General features: G+C 39.4%; 1 long non-coding RNA gene across 1 annotated transcript in view; it reads right to left on the bottom strand.

Annotated features, from left to right (window-relative positions):
* Positions 1–455: 455 nt before the first annotated feature.
* The window catches only part of LOC122464232, a 35,375-nt gene continuing 12,227 nt past the window's right edge, over positions 456–23,603 (bottom strand). The window contains exons 2-3 of the long non-coding RNA XR_006288174.1: positions 8,453–8,558; positions 456–598 (exon numbers count right to left, since the gene is read on the bottom strand). This is a non-coding gene — a long non-coding RNA (uncharacterized LOC122464232). The remainder of the gene's footprint in view (positions 599–8,452; positions 8,559–23,603) is intronic.

Here is a 23,603-nt window from a genome sequence, read left to right as displayed (position 1 = left end):
AACTGATTTCTGTGAAAGAGAAATAGTTCATACAAATTTGTCCTATATAAAAGAAACATTCTCTTTCTCTCTTATCACTATAGTATTTAAGGGCTCAATCCAGTGAGCTACAATGCAAGGTTCCCACTGAAATCCAGTTGTAGAACCCCAGTATCATGAAATGTGGAACCCCTAGGTGACTGACAAACAAGCTCATTAATTTTAGACCAAAATTCTGTTTTGCCCAGTGTCTACTGGATGTCACTACAGAGGGCTGCAAAGGAATCAGTTGCAGCTCCTTTATGCCGTGACTGGTTGTTTACCTACCTTTTGCACTTAAGAGCAACCCTTGGCTGATCTAATTTACCCTCAGGATGCTGTCTACCAGCCAAAGATAGCCAGCCAAGAATAGCCAGAGTGCGGTAGTGTTGCAAATGCTCCTACTCACCTCTCACATACACCTTACAGAGGTGGCATAGGAGTCAGCTATCCAGTTGGGATATGACTGGAACTGTGTCAGCTGGGGAGATCTGTCAGCTTTCCAGCTTCTTTGCAGAAAGGACCATCAGCCAGATCCACGCAAAGAGGCTAGAACGCAGAAGAGAATCTGGCCTTTCATCTGTAATGAGATTTTTTTAAAAAGAAAAATATACATAAAATTTTAGTAAAATATTAAAGGCTTGTTAAATTATCTTCATTGAATACATCAGTAAAACCAAATGACTATCAAGGAAAAGGGGAAGAAAAAAAAGAGGTACAAAAGAAACAAAGAGCTGGGTAGAAGAAAAGAGGACGTGTAAGGGTTAGTAAAAAAAAACCCTATTATGTGTTAACATTTGACCATTTTCTTTCTACACTGCAATAGGTTAGGACTAAGGAGTACTGCACTGTAGAAAAAGACCACAGAGAGTACCCTTCTCACATAGGTGATAATATAACTGTCACTCAAACTTTGTGTCTTACTGTGTCTAAAAGTCCCAGTGTATATGGTGTTCTTATCCAGGCCTCAGAGCATTTCTTGTTCGTGGTTTCTTTTAAAAAATAGTACAATTTCTCATTAAACAAAAATAGGATGAAATATTGATTGCTTTCTCAAGAAACATACAAAGCCCAGCTAATTCACAGTATTTGAAAAGTTTATTGTACCCAAGTTGCTCTGAACTGGAACACAAAATTATGTTTTTACTAAGTTTTACTCCATTTAGCTCTTCAGAGTCATTTAGCTCTGCGTGAGCCTGTGATAGGCATTGGTAATACACAGGTGTATCTAAAAGCAAATCCATTAATGGCAATGGTAAGTAACTGAGGTCAGAATTTAGCATGCAGAATCTTGATTTCTGATGATGATGCACAGAACAGCAGAAACTAAGACTGACTTTCAGATTCCAGGGTAAGTTGGAAGGGCTGGCAGCTAATAACAAGCAGATCTGTTTACTTATAAACAAAACATATTTGCTCTGGAGTCACTGAGACAAAAATATGGAACCTCATATGCCTTTTCTATAGTCTCTTCTCAGTGCATAACCTCATTCAAATTATCTTTCTGTCTTTATCAAAAAGAAGTATGCTAATATAACTTTGCACAGTTAAGTGCAACAGAGAATGCAAGACATATTTCAGAGAAAGAGGTTATGCCACTGATAATCTGAAAGAACCAAGGCTGAGGCTGATTTAAAAATATATAAGACAGCAGCTCTTGTTCTGATGCAAAAAGAAGGAAACTAGCAAGCAGTTCCTTCAATGTAAAAATATTTTAAACTAATGAAAGGCTGCCTGGGCAACTCAGTGAAGGAATTTTGGTGTCCTGCCCATGAAAACACTAAAGAATAGTTAGTGTACTGTGTAAGTGCCTGAACAATACCTCTCCAGAAGCTATTATGATAGGACCCTATCCTGCTTGCACTGGTGTCAAAACAACTATTAATTTCAGTGCCAGCAAGATGGGTCTTTATTGGCCTGATTTTAAGTTGTGCTGAGTAACCACCTACACAGGCCTCCCATTGTCTTCAACAGAAAATGAGTTGCTCAGCATCTCTGAAAATAAAGCACTATTTGTATTTCTTGAGAACTTTCAGGGTGTTCAGAACCTCACAAAAATGAAGGAAGATGGGTACATGCTTGTAAGCTGGTGGGCTATTTTACCAGCCCAGGGCAGATTCATTCAATGCCAGAGACTGTTTGAGGCCTTTGCCTGAGGGCACAATTTATTGGTTAAACATAAACTTGGGCAAAATATCAAAATAAAGTAGTTCCTCAGCCCAACATGAGCTACAGTTCCCAGAGGCTTTCTGCTCACTTCTGTTAGCCCCTCCAGGGCCTTGCCCTAACTCAAGAACTCCTGCATTTTTCACACGCAAGGCCATCTGTTTGAGAATCATCCAATAGTTGGGTTCTTTACTCCTTGTCCTTTGCACTGTGCTTACAAAGAAGCAAAAGGTAAATAAAGGTCCCTGCCCCAAGGAGCTTACATTCTAAGACGAATCATTATAGGTGTGGGTAATTTTTAATAGATCACTTTCATATGACTACTAGAAAGTGAAATGAAGGGTATCAGAAGAATGAGACTATGAGGGATACATAAATGTCAAAAATAGGCAACTCCTAATGAAAATTGATCAAATTAGAAAATGCAGTTACTTCTCTGCAAATATAAAAATGTTTCAACATCAGTCAGGACATTTACACACACAATTTTTAGGGAAGTTCTGCACAAGTCAGCATGCCTATAGAGCTGTCTTTTTCGAGCAGCATGAAACAGTTATGAATATGTACTGTAAGAACAAACTGAAATATCCCAATCAAAACAGCAGCTTTGTTCATGGTTGTTTATTAAAGCCCTGATCCAGCAAGAACTTAAGCATGTGCTTACTTTAACTATGTGAACTGACTCATTGACTTCAATGGCATCACTCACATAGTTAAAGTAAGCACATACTTGAATGTTTTGATGGCTCAGGGACTAGATAGCATGTACTGCCTGAAAGTATTCCATGGAACATAACTTTGAGAGTTGTCAGTGTAAGAAGAATAGCTTATATGGGAGTACAGCTCCTACTTAGAGTCTAAGACCCTTGGTGCAGGGACCATCTTTTTGTTCTGAGTTTGCACAGCCCTTAGCACAGAGGGGTCAGGGTTTATGAGTAGAGCCTTTGGGCACCACAATAGTAAAAATAATAATAATCAATAATAAAAAAAATACAATAATAAAATTGTATGTTGTAAGTGGATTTCATCTTGATAGGCTTTAAAGCCACTTTTCTTTATCTAGATGAAGATTCCAGAAGATAAGCAGCTTGACCTATAACCCAGTTCAAAAATAAAAATACTGTTCCTCATTCCTCAGGAACTGGAGGGTGATGAAACTGAACATAAGTTTGAACTTATTTTTAACTTGCCAAGGGCCTGGTTTTGTTCTTAGGGTTTCTTTTCAATTAACTATTTTGATAGGATTTTTATATTTAACTTATCCGTAAACTGCTGACATAATGTCATTTTAAGACCTTTCACCCAGATAAGACCATGCCAGCTTCCTCAAGTATGGTCTCATGTATCCAGATTTTTGATATTTTGGGCAGGTGGAGATCAGACTTACAGTCTCTGTGGTAGATAAAAGAATGAATATTTTAAAAATAGCTGATTTAAGTAGACCTTTTCCAAACCAATGTTCAGTTAGGAGAAACTGATTGGACCAATGTAGGCCTTGCACCTGATTTGTCTGAAGACCTTGGAGGTACTGTAAGGATGAGTAGGCAAATTTCACAAACTATTAATCTAGGCTTAGACCAAGAAACCTCACCTTTGGGATCAATATGCCACCTGAGGGGAGACAGACCTTCCAGAATCGCTGAGATTGGGGAGAGGAAGTCACAATATCAACATCTGGCCACTCTAGTTTTTCTTTCCCTGCATCCAAAGGAGGCCTGCTGCCAAGAAATGCTGAGCCAGCAGAATATTGGGGTCTTGGTCCTTGCCTGAAATTACAGCTCTTTCTCTGGGAACCCAGAGACTGAAGGAGCTGGAGAATTTGCAACTCCTCTGTTATCTGAAGTATATTATTTTTCCTTTTTTCTATTTTTTTTATTCTCTTCCCCCACCATGGTGTGGAAGTAGAAGTGTGCATACATGTGTGTGAGAGCACCTGTAAAGTCCACAATGGGAAGGCACTTGAAAGAAATGTTCCCAACATTTAAATAGCCCTAAATGTTGTCTTATAAATTTACTTGTTAGTGTGCGCTCTGTGCTCTATGTTTAAAAGTCCTGAGAGACTTGAGATTGTGGTATGTAATTGTTGCTAAATAAGAGATGTCAAACTTCTGCTTATCAAAAGTACCCTATTAAAGCCTGTATTGTTACAGCTCTGGGTGGAGGAAAGGCTTAACTGCAACTCAAGAATTAAAGTCTAAGGAGGAAGTTCCATAATATGCTCTGAGGTTGTGATTCGGACATTAGTTAATAATTTGGTTTCAATATTAAGATATTGAAACATTCCAATTATAGATTTGATTGACTTTGGTAAAGTTCATAACCAACTGGACAACCACCTCCTGAAACCCCTTCTTAGATTTTATATAAGGATTGATCATTTTAGGTATTAATTCAATTATTTAGCTAGGTGGATTATTTAATTTGAACACAAAATCAAGACTAATTTTTTATTTGACCTTGATTTTATATTGATTTGGTAGTTGCATTTCTTTATTCTTAGTTGAGTTTAATATTATTAATGGTAACTTGGTTTTGTGATTTTTCCTTTATTTTATGTAAGTGTTTTAATAAAATTCACAAAAAAATACTGAGTCACATTTCAATTCGCAAGGTGGGTGCAGAATCCTGGTGTGGATACAAGCTGGTCTGACTGAAAGCCTGACTAGCAAACCCTACTTAGTCTTCGGTTCTCTCACCAGCCAGACTTGATCACAAAGGAATATGTGGCAAAGCACTTGCAAAAGGAGGAAAATGACTATGTGTCTGAAGAAACAGACTTTATACAGAGCACTAGTTCACCATAACAGTGTGACATTTTCTAGGAATCAGCACAGGAACACAGAGCTGCTCTGTTGAGGCACCCTAAACTTAGGTGCTTAGCTTCTCACTCATGCTGGCAACTAGCTAAATGTTGCTAGCTCTCAGAAGGATATGAGTGTGGGGATGGGGGCTTGGAGTTTCTCTCTTCACAGAGGAGGTCCTTCAGGAAAAACCCGAAGACCAGACAAACTTAGAGACAGACATGATGTAGGGTAGCTATGGATTCTGAACAGCTGGCATTCTCTTGAGCTAGAGACCACTGTTTTTCACATACATTATTTGCTGCACCAGAGGCATTCTCCTCTTGAAAGAAATTGAGAAGCAACAAGTGGCTGATTTTTGATGATTTAATTAACTAATAAATAAATGTCGAGGAGTTGTTTACATAGAACGTGGACTACATAGTAGAGCAACCCCTTCACTCTAATATCTAATGCTGACTAACCTTGGACAAGTACCACCCTCACTTTTGGTTTCGCACAATGTATACTACCTCCAGAAAGTGTTACTTCAGGGACTGACTCACAAGATGGAGCAGTTTACTTTGCTTAGTTTGTCCATTTAAAGGAGCATTTTTTCTGAAGGCAGTTTAAGTCATTAAGAAAAGATGATATTCCTGAGAGGGGATGGACATTTTTTCATATGGTCTGATAAATGGGTAGTCAAAATACATGACCTGCTTGTGGTCCTAAAAATTATACAAGAGACAATTACATTATATTGCCTGAAAATTCCTTGAACTATTTAACTCCAGTTCTAGAAATGTCTTTTTTCTGTACTCAACTGTCTTTTCCGTGGCTTGATGTTGGTACAGCGAGCTGATTTTTTTTTTTTTTTTAACCTGCTGTTCTTCTCTCCGCTGGTTGATGAAGGCTTTGTCAAGGCATTACTTCCTTTCTCTGGCTTGATCAAGCCCATATTCATGCTATGTCCACAGCAGAAGCAATTCAGTGAATTAAATTTTTAACATAGATATTAACTCTGGTATTCCATACAGTGAATAAACGATATCCTGCCTAACGTATATTAGAGCATAGCAAAATGTAACATATTTATTAGTGTATATGTGTGTATGTAACACAGAGAGAAAGAGGGAGAGAGGGAGAGAGTAAATATAAGAAAAGTATGTATTTTTAGTGAGCATATTTATCTTACGGTGTAAAATGCATGGAATTCTAAACATTTCTTAAAGGGAGCTATGTAGCAAGGTGTCTTAATAAGCTAAATTGGATAATATCACAAGCAGTAATCCAAATCTCTGATCTATGATAACATGAAATATACTGTGCCAGACAAAGGTATATAATAAGGGACTTTTACTTACACATACAATTTTTAAAAACCCATGATTTTTCATGGTCTATAATTTACCTAATTTAATTGATCATAATGGATGAACTAATGCTCAGAAGAGATAAACTCATATTAGGTGTGCTCAAAAAGCCAGAAGGACAAGTTGTCTTCAGAAAGGTATATCAATAACTAGCAATTCCAGCAAATGTCAAATATACGTCTCCTGAAATCTAGAATCAGCTCACTGAAAACATGCCTACCACCGTCTTACAAGAAATCATGGAAGAAGCAAATTTATGTGATAGTGATTGACTGTTACACAACTAAATGTGATGGCATGAGGTATCAGAGTAACATGGAAATTTTGTCCATTGCGCTATGTTACGTAAGGGATGAATATTCCTTGAAACATCTAATACAAGAGGCACAACTCAATCATCTTCATGCCATCTACACCTCTGACATGATTATTGCTCCTTTGAACACTGCTGATTTATCTTCTTGTGGCATTATTAACTTGTGCTCTTAAAGGGGCAGTGAAAAGAAGTTAGTGTGGAAGTACGTAGCCAGACAAAATGTGAAACACAAATACACTGTTCTGTATATTATTTCAGGCATCAATTTCATCTGGTTAGAACATATCTTGAAAATAGCATTCATGAAGTATCCAAATGATGAACAAGTGTGGATTTGTTATGTATTTATGTATTACTATCATTGGCACCACTGTATTATTTAAAAAACTCTAGGACCTGCCTTCTCAGCTATGATTCTAACACACTTTAAGATAGAGATTGAGGTGAGCTAATATTCCACAAATAATTGTTCCAAAATGAATTTCAATTTGACCACATTTGTGACCCTTTCACATCCACTTTCCATGAACATTTGATGGCACTGTCTTTATTAACATGGATACTGACACAGGGCCTGCAGTTCTTATTCAAAGCTTCTTCAAGCCAAACTCTCACTGGCAGAATTTAGCCTAAATCTTAGGACTGCAGGATTTAGCCCCAAAAGTCAATTCTTAGCTCTAATATTTGCCAGAAACAAACTCTGAACTGTGTAAAACTCTATTATTATTAGTCAAGCTGGACTGGTTAGTTACATAAGTTATCCGATCAGGGAATAGAAATAACAACAAGATGACTTTGGAATCTAATCAACAAAAAGAGAATTTAAAATGGTCAATATTCATAATGTGTAAATAACTTGTTGAATTATTCCTGGAAGAAAAGTTCAATTTTTGCGAACATATATTGGAGAATTTCATTATCGGTTCACAGGCAAATGAGTCAGGGAGAATTTCAGAGAACAAGGTTCTGCACTGCTTAAGTTCCATTTAAGCTCTGACATAGTCAACATGATGCACAGGCCTCATGCTGGCCCTCTGCACAGGGATGACTTTCCCCCTAACAAAAGACAGCTGTATTTGTTGAATACTTTATTCATGGCAAATTGTTTTCTCATTTCTACTTATAAGGACTTTCCTTGCTTTTCAGTAGATGCTCACAACTCCCACTGGAGTCAGTGGTAGATATGTGCATGATATACTCTGTTAATGTCGCAAGCCATCCGCTATCTTTTAAAGATACTGTAAGAGAGCCACACTTCTAAGTGATTATTGAAATCCAGCAGCTGGATTGAGTGCTGCTGAACCCTTCATTTTCTCAGGTACTACAAATAACAGTAATGAGTGATTAATTAATTGTATGCTTACCAACCTTTCTTCCCATTGCTTTAGTCAGAAAACACAGACATAATATTGAATACCATCCAGATAACTGAGAATGTCTCACTGAGTGATGGAAAGTTTGAACATCTTTAGAGGAAGAATTGCAAAGCTGTAACTATTTTGTCACCATTTAAGTAGATTTGTCACTATACAGTATATTGTGGCTATTAAATTTCTCATTTTTCACAGCATACGTTTGCGTCTGTGCTGTGTTTACCAGTCGTTCCTTTTTCTCTGTTCCCAAAAAGACAGTGTTGTTTGGACAGCCAACAGCAGGACAGTAGGTTTGGATGGACAGTGTAGAATACAGTAATTTAAAAGCCTTCTAAAATAGATCTTGTTCCACGTCATTGACACTACTTTGCTTGAGTTGAACAGCAGGTTCACTGAACAATTGAGAACATTGGTGAGAACACTCACTTCTCTCATGGCTCCCTTTGGTGTTTGGATCAGATTCTCTTTTGGACTAGCAGACTCTAACACCTCTTCTGAAATCAGCTCCAACTGATGATGAGCTACATCTGGCCTGTGAAATGAAAATAGCGAAACCTTTGATTGAGTCCAAGTTAAGTGGATCTTTATCATCTGCTCAGTCAACTTTTGCCAAGATGAATGATACTATGTCAGTACTCTAATAATTTCTGAGGTGGATTCCCCCTCTTTTGGGCATTTTTTCCTTGTACACAAACACTAAGAATAGTTATTGCACAGATAATTTTGACTATTCATTTCTAACTCTCTGTTGGTGCTTCATTGGACCAAAAAAACCACCCAAAATCTTGTACTACTTGCCATTGAGAAAGAAATCGCTGTACTGATTCATTATGTGAAAATAGCTAATATATGTTATTATCATTAATCATCAGCCAAAGCTTTGACCACAGCACAGAATCTAATTCTGTTACATCATTTACTTGTCAGGAAGTTATCTCTATATTGAGTTTATATATACAGTACTTTAATGCTTGCTTAAAAAACTTCTGTGACCAAAAATTATTTCTTGAGTCATGGAAGGAATGAGTGCTCCCATACTCATTAATGATTACTTTTAGCCAAATAGCAAATACAACAGATTTAGTCACAAACATGTTCACATATTAAGTTAATGAGAAATCAGAAATGGTTATTCTTTAAAATTAGTGATTTTGGGAGAGGATTATACTTTGATAATTTTTCAAATGCTGCAAACACATTGGAAAAAGCAAAAATTTTACTTGCCTTGTGGAGCATTGACTTTCAAAATGTTTAAGATAATTGGAAAACGGACAGACATGGATGTCATTTTTTTATTAGTAAACTATGATGGAAAATATTTTACAATGATATAAAGTAGGACCTTAGTAAACAGAATATTTTATCCATGTCTTCAAGTGAAATAGTGAGTGTTAGGATTTGTTTTTCTTTAGTTGATGTAAAAATGCTGGTATATCAAAAAAAGCAATGGTGAAATTTTTAATTTTTAAAGACTTCTGTGTCATATTTGGCTTCTTCTTCTTGTACCCTGATCCCTCTAGTCTCTCATTAACTTCAGTCATTCTCCCCACTACACAATTTCTTCCAGATTGATCCATTTCCCTCCTTCCTCCCTTACCCTCTCCCTGGTTAAATGTTTGTTCCTTCTTTGGTCATCGCTTGTCCTCATTACCTCCTTGCCTCCTCTCTCTCTCCAATCTATCCAAAGTGCTGTAGATAGTCACCTTCTTCTCTCAAAGCTAAGCTCACATGTCACCCTTCCCCCAGTTCAGCCTGGATCTAATTTGGTTTCCCTTAAGTTGCTTTATTCAGTTTTGAATAAAGAATGATTATGCTCACCTGCAGTACGGCTTCAATGGTCTCCATAGTAGGAGAGGCAGCTAACACGAGTGCTTAGGTCTGAAGAGTTCCTGTCTGATAGAGGAATGCAGTAGTACCTTCAAATGAGGAACTTGCAATTATACACCAACTTCTTCTGGTGTCATGAGAACTGACAGTACCAGCACTTTTGAGTTATTATTCTGGGTTATTAGTTCTGGCATTTTTATTTTAATTATTTTGAGGCTCTTAGGTCCCAGTTCAGCCAAGCACTTAAGCCTGTGTTTAACCATGTGTTTCAATGTTTTGCTGAATGGGGATGGACTTGTGCTTACAAGCTTGGCTGACTTGTGTCTTTACTGTTGATGATGGATACACTGGCACTGACTATCCACTTTTCCTGTATCTCTAGCCATAGCCACCTATTTTTAAAATGTTGTTGTTGTTATAATTTGTGGAAGATTTCTCTTTATAGGATTTTTCCAGCACCAGCTCTTGACCACAGAAGACAAGTTTTTATTGATGCATAGTGGCCTGTCTTGGACCCCTGCTGTGAGTATGGACTTTTGGCTAATGTGTTTGTCACAAGGCAGGGCTTCTCCCTAGCTTGCCAAGGACTCACTCTCATAACCACAATTTCTTCTAGGCAGTTTTATTGTCCAAACTTAAGCCAAATCAACAAAAACACAGTTCCTCAACCCACCCTGAGCTACAGCTTCCAGGGTCCCCCCCCTTTAATTCTCAGGTTCCTTCTGCCCTCTTCCCAGGGATTTGGGCAGTTCTGAGGCTCCTGCTTCACTGCTTCCCCCTCCCAGAAGACTTAGACAGTCCTAGCTCTGCAGGGCTCCCCATTCCCAGGGAACTGGGAATGTGTGGCATGCTGTACCTCAGAGCAGCACCCTGGAACCCTCATATTCGCCACTGTCATATAATTATATGTTTTGTACAAAGTATGCCTTGTGAAGTATAATTTGTATTGTATTGTATTGTATTGCATTTGTACTGTATCATTGCCTGTGTATTGAAGATCTGTGACCTGTTTGCACCATCTATCAGGGTGAGACTCTGAGTTCTATAAACTAAACAGGATTTGAATCAAACAGATTGTGAATTTACTTTTATTTCTTAGGTAACCAACTTTGATCTCTATGCTTACTACTTGTAATCACTTAAAAGTTATCTTTCTGTAGTTAATAAATCCGTTTTATATTTTACCTAATACAGTGTTTTTTGGTTAAAGTGCTTAGGAAATCTCAACTCAGTTTACAAAGGCTAGTGTGTGTCCTCTCCACGTGAAGGGAGGGGAGGACTGGGTAATGAACTTCTGACTGTGCTTCTGACCAGGGCAATACAGTACAGTTCTGGGATTCAAGACTGGGGAGCTGGGGGGAATTGGCTGGAGCCTCTTTTTTGTTGATTCATGAGTGGCTTGGAGAAGCATTCATGTAATTCAGTTGGTTGTGTCCTTGCCTGTGGATGTCTGTGTAAGTGCAGTACCTGCCAGAGGTTTGTAGCTTGCCAACAGCACCACAGTGTGAGAGGAAGCCCAGGTTAGTGAGACAGAGGACTCAGCAGTCCGAGAGTCCGGGTTGCACACCAGGAACCCCATCACAGAGCGAGAGCCCCATGTCCACTGTCTCAGTCCCTTTCCTAATTGGCTCTCAGCCTTATTCACCCAGGCTTTCCCTTACCAGGTCTCTCTCTCTCTCTCTCTCTCAGCCCTGGTGTCCTCTTTTAAAGCTCAACTGGGGTCAGCTGACCAGTCATATGTGCACTGGCCCTGCTTCCTCTTAAAGGCCCAATGACACTGTTCTGGGGTTTTCTTCTGTTTCCTTTTCCCTCTTTGTTTATTTCCTGATCTGTTTTTCCATCATGTTATTCAAGATTAAATGGTTATACTCCTGCATGAAACTGAACTTAATTTTCTTTTCTTTTTGTGATGCTCACCTTCAGGAAACCTGGATCTAGATAGATAGATAGATTAGATAAGATAGTGTTGCTTTTAAAAAAAAAATTCATAGAGGCGGGGAAATAGCTGACTCCTTTATTGCTGAGTTTCTGTTCCAATCTATTCCAAGCCAGATTTTAGAGAAAAAGATTAGTCTGAGTATAATCGCTAATGGGAGATAGTTCACATTACCAGAACATTTAATGTTTCAGTACAAATGACAAATTGTGTTCAGGAGAGGTCCAAGACTGAGCCAGCATGGCTGGAGACTAAATCACCTTTCCACTTTAAAGTAGATTGGGTTGTCCTTCCAAATCAGGGTTGAGGTCATTGGCAGGGCAGTTTGAAAAAGAGAGCATCTGTCTGAAATATACCTGGCCTGTGGATGTATTCAGGAATTCAATTTCTAATGCTGCCAATCCCTTGACCTTCACAAGCAGAAATATTTACCAAAAACATATGAGAAAAAAAAAAAGCCCAGATATTTTTATCTCAGTTCAGATTCAGTTTCTCCAAATGGGTCACTGATCAAGAAAACCCAGTGGGATCACATACAATATAGATAAGAACAAATAAGGATACCAAGGAGAGAACAAATAAAGAAAGCTTTAAATCATATTTTCACCTTAACTTTAGTATAGATTCTTGGATTTCCTTCAAAAGATCAAGTGTTACTTTGCTAGAAATTAACATCCGTATCCCTTCTCTTGTAAATAATTTTATTTCTCCCTCACTCTCCAGCGGTGACGGTTGGATATTTGAACAAACATGGCTCAGACAACACCTATTTAAATCCCCACACTAAAAATACAAACACAGAAGTACCAAATATCATGTTTGATCATTTCCTCTGTAATTTGTCGTTCAGGCAGATGTTTTGCATATGTTGATTAAATATGCAGTTTCAACTGCCTGGGGGAGCCAGGGTCCCTCGCAGCAGACCAGTGTTATCCTATCCCAGGAGGCTACAGCACTCCAGAGGGGTACTTTCACATGGGCTACCTGCTTCAGCTTGTCTAAGCAACAATGATAGCCATATGTGAAGCTGCAGGAAAACAGATGCTGTTTTTCCATTTGTGAAATCAAGTTGTTGGAAAGTAGTCAGGTTTCCAATGTACAAAAGCTCATCTAATCAACCTACAGAGACAATGCGAGTGTTTTCAGAAATACTTGACAACATTGCCTATTATTGGTGACTGGAATTCTATATGAAATAATAGTATGGAAATGATCGGCTGATAAATTGTTTCAATAATATTCTCTGTTTTGATTACTGAAAATGGAATAGTTGATTTTCAACAGAAGGAGCATGCAACCCAGTTTTTGATTGCCAAAACTGCTTCAAAGCACAAATCTCTAGACTTCCTGTAGGGTTACTGTAACATCTTGATAGTTATATCATCAACACAACTACGCAGTTGCATTTCTTCTCGTCCTTATTAATAGTTAATAATACTGTTCCCCATAGAAAAAAGAAGAGGTAGTCCTGTTGTCAAATAGGTAGAAAAGATACATGTGGCTACACACACAGAATAAACATCCATTACCCACTTGAAAAAACACCAGCAAAATACCTGTCATTTATAGCATAATACCACATTTTACTGTTTTTAAAAAATGTATTTCTATTTATAATGAAAAGTGACATGTGAATCATGGGTTGTTTTTTTTTAAAAGTCACCTGACAGTGGAGTGTAACTTCATGTAATGTGATGCAGCCAAAATGTACACATTGCATTTGATCAGAAATACATCGCCAGCTTGCAGCATTTTAAATAAATTGTTGTGGGGAACCATAATCCAGACTGATGGAAAATACCCCTTCTTTGACAGTATTCAGATGAACTTCAGATAACTTAAAATATCTCGAGCTAGTTTGGAGGGGTTTTAAAAGCTTCTCACATGACAAACATGAAACAGATTTTTTTTTAAAAAAAGTAGATTGACCCAGTGTTCTAGTTTCACCAAGACTATGTCTAAGGATTGTGCTAAGATGGCTAGGGTCTTTCATGAGTACATAAAGGTGCTACACGGTTACTTCAGACCATCCTTTTATTTCTAATCTATAACTATTTAGCTAATCTTCATTCACCAGCACACCCTGTTCCATGAACATTAGAAGGGAAACTATCCCATGACCCGCTTCAGAAGTTTCTAAAGCCTGATGCGTGCTGGCTTTATCCCCGCTCCTCTCCACCCCAGCCTCCTGAAGCATCTTCACAGTCCAGTACAAAATGTCCCACTTCTGCACGTCGGACAATACTAAGTGCAAATGGCCAGTGCCATTCGTACAGCTTCCTGTTCTCTTGAATCACTTGCAGATACCAGGATAGCAGGTTTCTTTGCTGCCAGAGTTGTGCAAGTGAAATCAAACAGATTAATAACGTGTGGCGCAACCCTCCTTCACGGCCATGCACCTTCTTAAATGCAGCGGATCTGAGCCAAGGCTTGGATGGAGCACTTGGTTCAGCTACTTCAGCCACACCATTTCCTAGTAAGTATGCAGCAAACCTCCCTCTCTGTGCCACACCTTAATAGTACTCAAGGACTGAAGGGCTTTTGGCACAGACTCTGCACACCTTACAAAGTATGCAAATGCCCACCCCAGTTTCTACTCAGTTTGTATCAGCCCCTAACCAACTCTGTTAATTTTTCCACTGCATAGCTAAGTTTGATACACTCCAGGATGAAGACCATGGCTGACAACTTCACTCCTGGCACAATGGAATGGTCTACAGTAAGGGTGAAGCTTGTCTGTGAGGCAGACAGAGCTTTCCTGAGAGCTGGCCCACAGGAATGACCACAGGAAATACAGACCCTCAAAACCTTGCCACCAGCTGCTCCAAATGCAAGACACATTTCTTTGACCTTCCCTTCTCTAACGTAAGTGTATAGCTCGGGGGGAGGTGGGGGAGAGAAGAAACATTCTAAAACAAAACACTCCACTGCCCACACTTCTTCCCTTGGGGAGAGGATGAGAGAACAAATTCATGACAGGTTAGTCACATTGCTTAATGCATGACTGGAAGACACAAATACTGCAGTGATAAGCATGGAATAAGAGTATATAGAAATAGCAGTAGTAACCATGTATGGCAAACATTTCCTCAGCTGCACATTATAAAATCTCCGGAAGAAAATCCCTAGCACTCAAGTATACAGTGTGATTTTCAATGGCCCATAACTTGATCAGATCAAAACCAAATTTCACCTGAACACTAGTAATTACTTCAGTTTTCATTCCAAAATTCCACGCTCTTTCCCCAGCCATTTCAGCTCCTGACCTGGTTAAATTTTTTTTACAAGATTATGTATTTAGTTTTAAAAAGGGGAAGGGAGTGCATTTTATTCATTCTCAAGAACCGTTACTACCCATATTTAAAAAACCACAATCCTACAGGCATACGCCAGGGGCTTGATCCTGCAAACAGATCTGCCAGGGAGAAGAAGTTCAAAGACTGGAAGAGTGAATCCTGATGACTATGGCTCTATCAAATTCGCAGCCATGAAAAATACGTCACAGACTGTGAAATCTGGTCTTCCACTGTGAATTCTGGTCTTTTGTGTGCTTTTACCCTATAGTATACAGATTTCATGGGGGAAGACCAGCATTTCTCCAACTGGGGGGTCCTGACCCAAAAGGGAGTTGCAGTGAGGGTCACAAGGTTATTTTAGGGGGGTCATGGTATTGCCACCCTTACTTCTGTGCTGTCTTCAGAGCCGGGCAGCATATCATACCATGCTAACCTTACTTCTGCGCTGCTGCTGGCAGTGGCTCTGCCTTCAGACATGGGCTCCCGGCCAGCAGCCGCCGCTCTCCAGCTGCTCAGCTCTGAAGGCAGCGCCGCTGCCAGAAGCAGAGCAGAAGTAAGAGTAGCAGTACCACAGCCCTCCCCGCCCCAATAACTTTGCGACCCATCCCCACCCCCCTGACAACTTCTTTTTGGGTCAAGACCCCTATAATTACAACACCATGAAATTTCAGATTTAAATAGCTGGAATCATGAAATTTAGCATTTTTAAAATCCCATGACCGTGAAATTGACCAAAATGGACCGTGAATTTGGTAGGGCCCTACTGATGGTGGAAACTTTCTGAACTGCTGAGCAACTGAAAATATTCATCCTTAGCTGATGTGGTTGTTGCTGCTACTACTATAATAAAAATATCATACCAGACTCAATCCAGAACTTTTTAAGGTTCAAAAAGTTATACATATTTTTAACATATTGTTTATGTATCTACAGTTTTACTGAATCTGCTGGGAATGAAGTCAGGAAGTACTAAAAGTCTCTCAAGAAAACATTCTCTCAGAAATTCACACCCATATTTGCACACCTCTGATCTTTGCTCAGAAAAACATCCAGCATATAGTTACGTATCCAAACCAAAATGAACCTCTGAATCACTCACTCATCAGGAATTCCAATATGTATGGTTAGAGGGACCTCCTTGTGCAGTGACGTTCAAAAATCCCTGCTAATGAGACTGCAAATCTGGTCATCTGGTTTTATTATATACTGCTCAGGTGGAATATAAGATAGTCACTAACAACATAAGTTGCATCTCTCCCATGATAGTGCCTTCCGCCTTAGCTTAAAAACACAACCCAGCTGCCACAGTGAAACAGCGATTCCATTCTCTTCAATATCTTTCCCTTCTCTGAGACCCTGAATTATGGTGATGCTGTAGCAGGTTTTCCCAAACCCTATATTCAGCTCAATCTGAGACCACCTAGTTTATATTACTAAGGAACTCATCTTGGATTTGAAATGCAATCCCCTCAATACACTAACACAGCCATCCACTCCCCTAGTCTGAACAGACCTGAGAAACCTTTTGCTACGTGAGGATTAGTTATCTTCCCAAAATGTACCTTAGCATAATTTCAGGCGAGAAAATCTTTTGCCTCTTTCAATAACTGCAGCTTTCGTAAGTGTTTGTAAATGCAATGCTGCGTGTTTTGGAAGTATGTTAAAAGAATTCAAAACACAATAATTCCTGAATTAATGCCCCTTCATTGGACTGGGCTAAGCATGACACAATGGATTAACTTTCAGTTAGAACTACAGTCCTGAAAGCAAGCAGTGCCAAGTCACTCTTTTGTGATTAGCTCTGGCTTATACAAATATTCTTGACCCTTAATTCAACACTTAGATTTTGTCCTTTTTTTCTTTTCTTTTCTTTTTTCACTAGATGTTATGCCACCATTTTTTAAAATCTGATAAGGAAAAAAAGCTAAACAGTTTGAGCCATGTATCCTGTTGTGGGGACCGAGTTAATTAAAAACCTGATGTATATATACAGCTGATACTCCTCACCCTAATGAAGAACATTAATTCTAGAACATGTGTGGCTGTAGTCACATTGCTACAAATTACTGGACTCTTTCCTTTATCTGTTTCCAAGAAAGTCTCCCCCGGTTAGTTAGGAAAAAAAGAAAAATATAACGCCTTAGTTCTAAGCAGCATAAATTACATGCATCAATCAGAGGAAGCTTAAATTAAAATACACATTTGGCAAACAAATATGAATATGTTGATCTCATCTGTGAATCAAAATGATTTAATGCCAGTAGTGACCCCCTGCTGATCAACATGAAGGTCACTGCAAACTGCTTGATTCTCATTGAGAAATGTTGTCATGTCTGCTAAAGATGCAGTTTTGTCCATTTTCTAATGCTCTGTCTAACCAGTAATTCCAATGTAGGGGGATTGATTTATTTTACAAAGAAAATACAGAGTTCATTTTTTTATTTATGTAATCCAGAACAGATAGCTAAATTAAAATGTAAAAAAATACATGTAGTTTATGGGTCTGGGCTGAGGGTTTTCCAATGTGTTTATGATATTTTTCCAATCTAGAGGAATACTATTTGTTAAATAGAATGCAACACCTTTCAGATACAGAGTGATCATAAATCAGTCTTCCCTTATCATCTTCTACATGCTTTCTGGCTATAGGGATAACTATTTGTGTAACACACGTTACGAGGCAAGCCTTTACTGTATATGGATAAGCTGAAGGGAGTTAGGTAGTCATTGCATTTAAGGGTCTCTAGCAGCAAATGGGTAAGAACTTGGTCTTATTGAAACTTGAACTGTTCTTTGGTTTTTATGATGATTTTGTTGGTAGTCAAAGCCTTTAATATAATTTGTGTTAGCTTGTAGTGAAAGGGCTTTCACAGTCACTTAGGGATGAAGTGTTTTAGAGTAACACCTATTTCTCAATTGTGGAAAAAATATATAATAAACCTGTCTTTGATTAGTAACAACATTTTATCGTATTTGTAAAAAAATCCTCTTTTAATTCTTGTTTCTTTTTACTTTTATTATTATTATTTGTACCCATAGAGCCCATAATCAGAGCCCCTTTGTGCTAGATGCTATACAAATAAATCTATGGTGAGACTACCCACTAATCCAAAGATGGCCCCGATCCTAGTGAGGGTAGTGTTTTGGTATCTCCCATTGATGGGAGAAGGCAAAAAGGACAAAATGGGCTGAGTCCCATGAGATTTCCGGCCTTCACTAGACTTCTGGGTTAAGTTTGCAGTTTCATGGGATTTGGCGCATGATTTGGAGCCAGAAGATTTCATGGCATTTGGCATGAGATTTGGATCTGTAATAAGAGCCGTGTGCTTAGGGCCACTTCCTAATTGCTGGTTTCCAGCAGCCAGCCCTCCCTCCCTCTGGTATCTAAGTCTCTGCGGGCTATGCTAGCTTTGGGGCGGGGAAAGAATTTTTCCCCACACCACCAGACTGGCCAACGCTTGTTGGGTTTTTTGCTTTCCTCACAGTAAAATTTAGGGATTGGGGTTTTGGGCAACCAAAGGGCTGGAATTCACCCCCTCTCCAAGATCACACTTTCAACCTATGTGAGAGTTGTTTAGTTGTCCCAAATTTTGGCAAGTGCCTAGTGCAGAAACTTTCTGATTTAGGCTTCAGATCCAAAAAGATAACATAATAGGTATCCCAAGATCATCTCCTTACAAGATGGGGGCATTGTGTCTAACCCCCATGGGCAAATGCTAACCTGGGAGTGGAGCGCTAACCTGGGGAAACCATCCCTCTGGACGGCAGTGCTGGTTGGGGGTCAAGGTTCCGTCTCACCTCAACCCCTGAAAAGGGGAGGGATGCAAGCTGTTGAGTGGAGGTGCCCAGAGACCCTCCTAGTGTGACAGTTGGCTCCCCCTGTAGTAAGAGCCCCAAGACTTAGCAAAGGATCAGTGGGGTGTGAGTGGCTGCACTGGGCTGTCCCCCGGAGGGGACACTGGATGTAATTTGATTAATAAAGTTGCAGCCTGGTTAAAACCCATACCACATGTCCTTGTCTTCTTCTGTGTGGTGAGCACACCAATAGGAATTTTGTGTACAGACAGGGGCAGAGCTGTGTCTCCACATTCTGTACAGATACTTCCCATAAACGTCAGTCCTTACTGAGTAACTACATTCTTAAGTGTTAAGTAATTAAACAGTCATTTCAAGCTATGGTAAACTGTAAGGCCACTTCCCTCCTTCCCCCACATTCAAACCCCTCCTGATGACCCATTTCTCCTATGAGGCCTACAAGAAAACCAACCAGTGACTATGCCAAGAGTGTTGTTACTTGGAGATTATCTATTTATATTACAACAAAGCAAACGAGACCAAAGGATTTATGAGAGTCATTGTATTACCAAGGCCTGGCCAGTTATCACTCTGGCCACTTTATTTGTATGCTGTACTTCTTTCCTCTGCCCTTTTGTCTTTGAAGCAGGGACTTTGCCTTTTTTCATGTTTTTATAGCACCTGATACATTCTGGGTGCCACGAGGAGCAAATAAAAATTAAGAAGTGTACTTAATAAGGTAGATCCCAAGGGCCAAATTTTCAAAGGGTCACTACCTAGGCTTTAAATTGAGGTCCACAATTTCGTGTACACAAGCATTTGTGTCAACAAGACCGAGAGCCAGATTCAGCCTAGATTGTTGCTGCCATAAACTGAGCACCAGGGCCTCAAAGGCAGAAGGTTGTGTCAGTATAAAATGGCTACAACCTCCCCCTGCAGGGCTGTAGAAAGCCAACACAGCCCCAAAAATGGACAGAGGTGGTAAAGAGGAACAGCCATGGGATGTGCTCTTGGGTGCTTGCTCTCAACAGCTTTGGTCAACAAGTCTCCTTCAGAGCCCCAGCTATAAATAAAAGCTACCAACCCCTGGCAGAAAACTTTCAGGAAGGCATCAACAACATTACTTTCCCTTCCTCGGGGTGACTGCTCCCCTGTGGCACAGGGGACTAGGCAGGTGCAGGGAGATATGAAGTACCTCTTGCTGCATTAACTTCAGTGAACCTGGTCTGGAATGGCATATAGGCAAACATATTTTGTCTTTTGTAGGCACAAATGATTGTGCATGTTAAATTGCAAGCAAACATTTAGAGACCTCTCTGGATACTTTCAATTAGCATATAAATATTTAATCTGTCTTGAATCACTCTTTGTACTTGCAGAGCCAGGTAGTGTAGTAATGAAAACTAATTTCTCCATCTTGCTAAACTACACATTCCTCTGTGGTTACAGAACTAAATTTTGACACGGCTAAACATTTTTCATTTTTAGATAATCCATGCCAGGCTCCCCTGGTAAGGATTTTTATCACTAGAGAGGATTTTTGCTATTTATATTTCTCTCTTCTACTGTACACCCAGATGGCACATTCGCCATTGTGCCACATTATTCAAATATCTGTTTCACCATCTGAGGCTTCCAATATCCCACCCACTGTCTCCAAATCTTTTAGAGAACACTCAAATGTACACTATTTTCTGGGAGGGACCAGGAAGAGAAAGCTTAAAAATTCAGTATGATAGCAATATGTCAGATGGTCATTAAGGAGAAAAAATCCTTTTGAATATACTGTAGGCCCTGAACAAAGCATAATTTATATATCTTTGGCTTTTGAATGGGGAGTAAGCATTCAGTCATCTCTGGGGTTATTACATATAGCAAAAGTCAAAGGGACAATGCTAGATGTGAGCTAGAAATGAACGATTGGCATCCTGGAGCTTATTTTACGCTTCACTGGCCTTATAGAAACTCTCATATAAAATATTAAAGAAAAATGCTATATTGAGGGCAATTACTTTTCAATATATGTATTTATACATGCCTACTATATATACACAGGCTACATATGTGATGGTCAGAGTATGTGATAAATTGCAGCATCATGAGAACCAAAATAAAGTTCCATGATTTATCGGGCATTTTTGACTATAACCTCCACCTGCCATTTTCCCTGGGACTTACTCTTACCATTCCAAATTTCTGAGCAGCTTCAAGCCTGCCTTTAAATTGTTTTAAACAACTGGAGAAATAAATATTTCCTCCATCTCCAGTGTGGAACTCCCCCCCACCCCCAAAAGCTACATTGCTCTGTGGTGCAGGGTGGCTAATACTCAGTGTGAACCTGTGGGATTAAGGTCTGAGATTTCACAACCCTAGAGCTGATAATGGGTGTTTTTACTCCTGGAGAGGGGACAATTTTGGCTTTCCAGTAGGGTGACCATACGTTCCGTTTTGGCCAGGAGAGTCCCTTTTTTAAGCCCTGTCCCGGCTGTCCCAACTTTTTTGGCAAAAGAGGGCATTTCACCCATCTGCTCTTGCCAGCTGATCATCAGGTGGCAAGAGCAAACTGGACAAATGCACAGTTTTGCCAAAAAAGTGGAGTGTGGCCCCTGGTGGGGCATGGAGAAACATGCCGGGGGGGGGGAGGGGGAGGAAGAAACAGCAAAGCCAGCCCCATGCAGCAGAGAGGCCCTGGCCCTGGGCCAGGCCAGTGCGCAGGGAGGAGACGGGGGCCTCGGGCTGGCCCCATACAGGTAGGCAGTCTGGGGGGGCCTGGGCTGGCCCCATGCGGTGGCCTGTTTTCCCTCTGGGAAAATATGATCACCCTACTTTCCCGGGGGAACCAGCATTTGCTGTTTTATATACAACACAAGCCAGGAGGGAAGAAGGGAGATGGAACAAGCCTGTTATTCTGCTTTGTCCTCAGGTGCAGAAGAGGCTTCCCTCACCAATGAAATTATTCAAGTGAATTCACCTGATAGGAAAAGGAGATGTAGGAGTTCCTGTTGGTATCCAGACCTCTCCAGGCCCCAGACATTCCTATCATAGCTAATTGAGTAGAGCTGGTTGGATATTTTTCATCAAAACTTTTTTTTTAAATGGACAAAGGCTATTTTTGTTGAAATCAAGATGTTTTGAAAAACCCGTTGATTTTGACAAATTGTTAAAAAAAATTTGAAATGAAATTTTTGTTTTGGACATTTTTTCATTTTGGAAATTTTCAGAATTTCATTTCAGAATCTTGACATTTCATTTTAAATTTTATGTTATGGGTATTTTTTAAAATAATTTTTTATTATGCCTTGACAGATCAGTAGGAGTAGTGTATACAATGTAGTATAAGTATTATTACTATTGACAGGTATACTAGATATATTCTATTATTTTTATTTTGTTGGATTGTATTTTTAAAATCATTACAAGCAGCTGCTGCTTACTACTAACTGAAAAATCTTATATTTTTTTCTAGGAGAAAGTGCCTTTTTTTGGTGTGTGTTGTAATACCGGGTTGACACTTTGTTCACTTCCTATATAAGGAGTGAATCAGCACCTCATAGTACGATATTTTTACTCAATAAACTTGATATTTTTCAAATAAGTTTCCCTTTCTCGATTTTGCAGATTTGGTTAGGTCAGTCCGTGTAAAATTCCTCACAAGAGAAGCATGACCACCCGCAATATTAATACATTATTTAAAAATAATAATAACAAAAAAAAGAGTGGCTTTACCTATTTAATACATGCTGTTTAGTCCCCAAATTATAAAGAACTTCATCAACTGTATAACTAGAACTGGGTGAGCAGAGTTATCTAAACATGCAGCGTGTTGAGCATCATGTGTTGATTTAGGGTGTTTGGCAAGAGCTATACTAAGACCGTGTCCTTGGCATCACACATTATATTCATAGTATGGAAATGTTTCCTTGTCCAATGCATATCTGCCGGTGAAATATGGGAACATACGAGTGTAGTCAGTCACACCCAAAATATTGTGGAACCCAGCAACAGCATATGCACGCCTGAATTTCCCTGTCTGCTGTGGCACATTTGGAAACGCAGCAAATATCTGTCTAGGCTCTAAGATAATATCTAAGAAATGAGGCTGACTCCTCTGTGGGGCATCCCCTGTTACTATCTGGAAACTCCTGAAAGCTGTTGGAGTGAGTCAGCTGGCTGAGCAGCAAAACAATCCCACCAACCAAAACCCGTCTTCTAGCCAGGTTTCCCTTCCAAGGTTTAATTCCTGAGGTTTAAAAGTGTGTTGGTTGCAACAACAGAACCCACACCAACCAATTTACATGCACATTAATTTAAACAAAATTAACCCCCCCAAACTCACATCTTGGGGTGCACTGCCACTGTCTAACACTTAAAGGGAAACTCTGCTTTCTGAAAGATGTTCTCTCCTTTTAATTCTAAAGTGCCTGTTTGTGGAGTGCTTTTGGTACATCCTCTGAGAGTCTCATTTGGCCTTCAATCCCCAGCTCTGCCTGATTGATCCACCCTATATGCCAGTCTGAGGTACAAGAAGGAAATCATCTCCTTGCCTGTTGGGAAATTAACCTGCCACATGTCCCTTTTAACAAAAGGACACCAAAGACATTGTTTAAGGTGACTTGGAAATGTTTTTTTTCCAGCTAACTGTAAAGTAGGTTAAATACACGTAAAATGGTTCTCTTAACTGAAACGTTGGATACACTGTTAACTTGTAGTTACCAATTCTAAC

Source organism: Chelonia mydas, chromosome 2 (assembly GCF_015237465.2).
Source record: "Chelonia mydas isolate rCheMyd1 chromosome 2, rCheMyd1.pri.v2, whole genome shotgun sequence".
In the NCBI taxonomy this organism is placed as follows: domain Eukaryota; kingdom Metazoa; phylum Chordata; order Testudines; family Cheloniidae; genus Chelonia; species Chelonia mydas.
The sequence above is the reverse complement of the archived record's forward strand: the minus strand, read 5'-3'. Positions and strand labels throughout refer to the sequence as shown.